This window comes from Moschus berezovskii, chromosome 3 (genome assembly GCF_049115385.1).
Source record: "Moschus berezovskii isolate FMDL1 chromosome 3, NW_MosBer_1.0, whole genome shotgun sequence".
NCBI classification, from domain to species: Eukaryota; Metazoa; Chordata; class Mammalia; order Artiodactyla; family Moschidae; genus Moschus; species Moschus berezovskii.
Window position 1 is genome coordinate 98,738,902 of NC_142462.1, and position 6,608 is coordinate 98,745,509.

The 6,608-nt window shown below is 40.2% G+C and overlaps 1 non-coding gene across 1 annotated transcript; it reads left to right on the forward strand.

The window, feature by feature from the left end:
- The first annotated feature begins 773 nt into the window (after nt 1-773).
- LOC129552885 (U6 spliceosomal RNA) lies at nt 774-880 on the forward strand. Its single transcript, XR_008685365.1, has one exon. It is a non-coding gene; the product is annotated as a U6 spliceosomal RNA (small nuclear RNA).
- The last annotated feature ends 5,728 nt before the right edge of the window (nt 881-6,608 follow it).

Genomic DNA, 6,608 nt, shown 5'->3' on the forward strand with positions numbered 1-6,608 from the left:
CCCATCCTCCCAAACCACAAATCTTGACTGTAGCTATCAAGAAAATGTTTGCTTGCAAACATTTAGAAATAATTGTGAGAGTTCAACACAAAACTTGGATGAGGTAAGTAGCATTGTTCAGCATATGAATGTTTGCACAAGCAAAAAGAATTCATAAGAACAGGATACTTTCACAGAACAGGGTGTGTTTGGGGAGGCTGTCTGAAGCCATAAACTGAAAAAATTGGGGGCAGATGTGGTCACTTTTAGACAACAGATCACAGAGATTAAGAGCACGGGCTGTGTGAGCAAGCTAACCCAGAGCCATATCTTTCACCCACATCTTACTGGTTGTGAGACCACATGTAGTTAATTATACTACCAGTTCTGAATCCTAGTCTTACTGTTTTTAAAATGAAAATAAGACATTTTCTTCTTGAAGTAAGCTAGAAATGCATTGTGCATGATTTAGCATAGTGTCTGGCATATAGTAAGAACTCAACCTAGATTTATTTTTCAACTGTTTCCTTTTTAACTAGATAAATTGGGAGAATTCAGCAATGATCATTTTGAATCAAATAATCTATCCCTGTATTCCATCCCTGTGTGTAGAATAAGAAGCTATTTTAGTCACTTTCCATGTGTCAATACTCTGAGAGGGAGCATTGTAGAATTGATCAAAGCCCTTGGTTTTACAATCATCATCAAATGAATCTTGCTTGTCTTTCAGAGTCACCATCTCTATACTTTTTACTCCTTTATGTAAATAAGTGTTTTCATTAAAACGTGTGTCAGTGCTCACTGAAGCAGTGCATATACTAATATTGGAACAATACAGAGAAGATTAGCATGACACCTGCTCAGTGATGTCATAAAAATTCAGGAAACATTCCATATTTTATGAAAAAGAGTTCTGGATGTGGATGGTGTTGAGAGTTACACAACAATATGAATATATTTAATACCACTTAAGTGCTCATTTAAAATTGGCTAGCATTATAAATTTTATGTTCTATGTATTTTACTGTGATACAAAAATTAGAAAAAATATGATACTGCTTCATTAAGAGGATATCAAGCTCTTAAAATACTGGTCCTTTGTCAATGGTTTTATATATTTGAATGGGCATAGAATAGCTCAATTGCTAGTTCACTGTTACTCAGCAAAGCAGAGGCAAATACAGCATTAAATTCTGAATATGGCAATCTGAAGACTGACTAGAGCAAGCTGGATTTTGTTTATTTATTTATGCTTACTGCGTAACAGTTCAGAAGAATAATCATTTGTATAATCACCTGTTATCACTGAATGTTCCACTGTTATATTTTTTATGCTTCTTGAGAGACCTGTGGGACAGAAGATAGTAATCAAAGAATAATTATATTTCATGTTGATGCCAAACATCAATTTAAAACGTTTTAAATGTTGTTGTGTTATTTACTTTTCTACATAGAATTGACTAGAAAGCTTTCCTAAAAACTAAGATGATTGGTTTTAAACAACTGGTGTATAAATATGAAACATGAAAACAAATTTACACCAAGTGAGTATTCAGGAGTCCCACTGCAGCTTTCATTCTTCTTTCATCGAATTTTTCATCAAGCAACAAATATGGGGATGGGGGCTTTTGAACAAAAAGAACAATTGCTTTCTATTTTTGCTTGTAATATGAAAAAAAAGCAACTTCTTGTTTTCAAAATCAAGTCAGCCTCTACCTGCATCCTTACCCTTCAATTCCACTTTGCAGCATTGGATATATTTTTGTTTTTGACATTTACCATCCTAATTTTCTTCCTTCTTCTGCAGCCTCTCCTTCTCAGACTTCTTTGCTTACTCATTTTCTTCTTCCTACCTCCAAATAGCAACTGAACTGAACTGAACCTCCAAATATTAGAGTGTCCCATGACTAAGTCCAGGGTTCCATCTTCTCTTCTATCAACACTCTTTCATGTGACCTCATCCAGACCCCACATGCTAATACCATCTCTTTGCTAATGATTATCAAATGTATATACCCAACCCTGACCACCTCCTGAATCCCAGACTCATAATCTGATAGCTTACTCATCATCTCCCTTGAGTGTCAATTAAACATCTTCCTGAAGCAGCAACCTTCATCACCCTCTAGAGCTTGCTTCTTCAAGTCTTTTTTGGATTGACTCACATGCTAAGTCTGAAAACCCTGAAGTCATCTTTGAATTCTCTCTCTGTCTCCCCTGCAATAAATCTACAGCACATCTTGTCAATTTATATACATCAAAATATTTCCTCACTCCAGTCATGTTTGCTGCCTCCCCTGCTACCATCCTGGCATGTTATCATTAACTCTCACCTCAACAAGTGCAATATTCTCCCCACTAGTTTGGCTTGCTTCTCTGCCTGACCTCCCAAACTGCATTTTCCATGGAGCAGGCAGACAAAGCTTGTGAAAACTAAATCAGGTTATGTCACTCCTCTGCTCAAAAGCTTCCAAGGTCCAGGCATCACACTTAGAATAAAACCCAACTGCTTGCCACCTCCTGATCTGGCCTTGGCCAACTGTCACATCTTATCTCCCACTATCTTCTCCCATTTTTCATTGTTCTAAGACAAATCTCCCTTCAGTTCATTTCAGTCGCTCAGTCGTGTCCGACTCTTTGCGACCCCATGAATCACAGCACACCAGGCCTCCCTGTCCATCACCAACTCCCGGAGTTCACTCAAACTCATGTCCATCGAGTCGGTGATGCCATCCAGCCATCTCATTCTCTGTCGTCCCCTTCTCCTCCCACCCCCAATCCTTCCCAGCATCAGAGTCTTTTCCAATGAGTCAACTCGTCGCATGAGGTGGCCAAAGTATTGGAGTTTCAGCTTTAGCATCAGTCCTTCCAATGAACACCCAGGATCGATCTCCTTTAGAATGGACTGGTTGAATCTCCTTGCAGTCCAAGGGACTCTCAAGAGTCTTGTCCATCACCACAGTTCAGGGTGGTGTCATCTGCATATCTGAGGTTATTGATATTTCTCCCAGCAAATCTCCCTTAATATTCCCCAAATATTTCCTACTATAGGACTATTTATTGACACATAGTTGGTTTTTGATGAATATCTACTGAACAAATGATTATAAGCTAGGCTCCTTCCCTTCTCTTCTCTCACTATAATTATCTGTCAATTTGTACAACTTCCTGTACCCATTCTGCAGTATTACATCCAGAGAAAAAGAACAATATGCATCTTATTTTAGGGTTCACTTCAGTTCAGTCGCTTAGTCATGTCTGACTCTTTGCAACCCCATGGACTGTAGCACACCAGGCCTCCCTGTCCAACAACAACTCCCAGAGTTTACTCAAACTTAGGTCCATTGAGTCGGTGATGCCATCTAACCATCTCATCCTCTGTCGTCCCCTTCTCCTCCTGCCCTCAATCCTTCCCACCATCAGGGTCTTTTCTAATGAGTCAGTTCTTCCCATCAGGTGGCCAAAGTATTGGCATTTCAGCTTCAGCATCATCCTTCCAGTGAATATTCAGGACTGATTTCCTTTAAGATTGACTGGTTGGATCTCCTTGGAGTCCAAGGGACTCTCAAGAGTCTTCTCCAACACCACAGTTCAAAAGCATCAATTCTTTGGCACTCAGCTTTCTTTATAGTCCAACTCTCACACCCATACATGACTTCTGGAAAAACCATTGCTTTGACTAGATGGACCTTTGTTGGCAAAGTAATGTCTCTGCTTTTTAATATGCTGTCTAGGTTGGTCATAACTTTTCTTCCAGAGAGCAGCGTATCTTAATTTCATGGCTGCAGTCATAATCTACAGTGATTTTGGAGCCCCCCAAAATAGTCTCTCACTGTTTCTACTGTTTCCCCATCTATTTGCCATGAAGTAATGGGACTGGATGCCATGATCTTAGTTTTCTATTTTATTCATTTATTTTATTTTAGGGTTAGTCACTGTGAACTATTCAGAGTGTTTCTTTTTTCAAGTGAGAGACCTCATAGAAGGAATGGCTGTCTTGAGTTAAGGCAGCTTAGGAGCATGTCTTTAAAAGAAGTTATATAAGATGATGAAGTTCCATGTGTATGCTGTAAAACATGGTGGCTATAATTAGCAACACTGTATTGCACACTTGATGTTGTTATCATTTAGTTGCTTAGTTCAGTGGTGTTCAACTCTTTGCAACCGCATGGACTATAGCTTGCCAAGCTTCTATGTCCCTGGGATTTCCCAGGCAAACATAATGGAGTGGGTTGCCACTTACTTCTCCAGGGGATCCAGGATCAAACCCAGGTCTCCTGCATTGGCAGGCAGGTTCTTTACCACTAAGACACCAGAAAAACCCAGTTGTACTCTTAAACATTTATCAAGAGGATAAGTCTCATTTTAAGTGTTCTTATCACTATAAAATGTTCCCACTATCAGATGTGTTAGATTACAGCATATCTAAAACTCAAGTTTTAAGAAGGTGGGTGCAGCTGCTTCTGTAACTGAGCAGTTTACAACCAGACACTAATAAATTGCATTTGTTCCTGGGTTAGGAAGATCCCCTGGAGAAGGAAATGGCAACCCACTCCAGTATTCTTGTCTGGAAAATTCCATGGACAGAGGAGCCTTGTGGGCTACAATCCATGAGATCACAAAGAGTCAACACGACTGAGCGACTATCACTTTTTTTTAAACATCCTATCTGTCTTTTCACCAGGAAGATTCATAATCTGATTAGTTCTCACTGTTTCCCACGCTTCTCTTCCATATCTCTTCCTTAAAATGAGTAAGGTTAAAATCTAAAAACTGAGTCTTGGTTTTCTCTATCATCCTTTTGTAATCCAGTGGCCTTCTTTAATCAGCCCTCTTTCTTCCAAAGCTCCAAGTACATCACATCTTACAGTCACATCCTATAAATAGCTAAATTCTTATTTGACTTCATGCTTTATGTTGTTTCTGGTGATATAAAATTTACAGCAATAGATTAACCTGTGCTTATATTACTGAAATTTCTTAAAGTTCTTCAAAAGCAAACTACTATGTAAATCTAAATATTTTACCATCTTTAACTTATTCAAAATGTGCCCCATCTCAAATTTCTCCCCTAGTCTCTATTTTCTTTTCTTATAAATTCCTACTCCATTTTCATGGCATTCTGTAAGATCTCATTAAATAATATTGACTGGCATCTCTCCTTTTAAGTCCCGTTGCCTACCTTCTTCAACTTCGCATTTTCCAAAACATTTTCCACCTCAAATTCAATGCCAACCCCAGTTCTGATTCATGTAGGAAGACTAAGTGGCAGAGTCAGGTATTAGAAGGCTTCAGGGAAAAAGAAAAACCTCAAAGCACTCTGTAGTGACCATCCTGTGTGAAGTGCTAAGGGAGCCTGCAAAATGAGGAAGGCCAGGCATCGTCCTCAGGACCTTATGGTCTCAGGCGCAGACAGACTCACTCTAAATTTAGAGCTATGACCTAAGGAAAACCATGAACTGTCAAAACCCCCATGCAGTTGAGAGATCTACAAGGGCATCCTGAAGGCAGCATGTACCTTAGGTGGTTAAGAGTGAGCAGGATTTACACAAGCACAAATAGTTGATCATTCCAGGCAGCGAGGCTGATCCTAGGGAAGAGCACCCTGAAAGGAAGAATCCTAATAACGATCCCTCTGTTCTACGGTAGCGAATGTCAGGAGCAACTGGGCTTTCTGAAATCTCATCCCTTGTGCAGACCAGATGATCTGCCAGACCGTGTTTCATGTTTGTTTGAATACAATACTGACAGCTAAAAACCAGACTCACTCCTGTGAGTCAGTATGTGAGGGGCACTGGTAACATCAAGACAAGGCATCTCTTCCTCAAAGCAAATGACAGGGAGAAATCATGCTCAGGCAAAAGGATTTCTTCAAGGATAACACAGAGCTGCGGTGAGGGCAGTTCTCTCTCTGGCTAGAAAAGGACAGCAGGAGAAAGACTGAGTTCCACAGAGTTTCACCACAAGAACACAAAGATGCCTCATTTGAGCAGGAGGAGGAAGCCAGCCCCTAGACAGCAAGACACAGCTACAAACACACACACAGCAGGATGTAGGCAGGTGGTTCTTAGATTTCTCTTCTTAAAGCCTTTCAGCCTCGTGCGCACAGAACATACTCAGTGAGATCCAGAATATGTACAAACACTCGCAGTGCCAAGTAGAGTGTGAAGGAAGCAGAGTGAGTTTTTGGCTCCCTCTCACATCCTCTGCAAGAGCCTGTCTCTCCTTTCAGGAACCACTTTCTTAGTCGCTTTGCTTTTTACCCCACAGCATCCCCCCGACAATTATATTTGGATTTTAAATAGAAATAGTCCCTCAGAGATCAAGTTCTTTCCCTAAAGCATGCCAAAATGGCAAACGCTTCCTTTACCTAATTCTCTACTCAATCTATAAACTACGGAGAAAGATTGTTTCAATTTAAACCAAAGAAGAGGATATAGAAAAGCAGCTGTATGTTTTAGCAGGGGACTGTGGTAAGGCTCCCAGCATTTCTAAGCTGAATACTCTGATGTGAGTCACAGCTCCAGGGGACCAGCTCCTAAGAGCAGTATTGCCTTCTGTTGCTGGAAGATGCCATCACAGAGTCAACAGTAGTTCTTTTAATGGGAAGTGATCACTGCAGCACCACG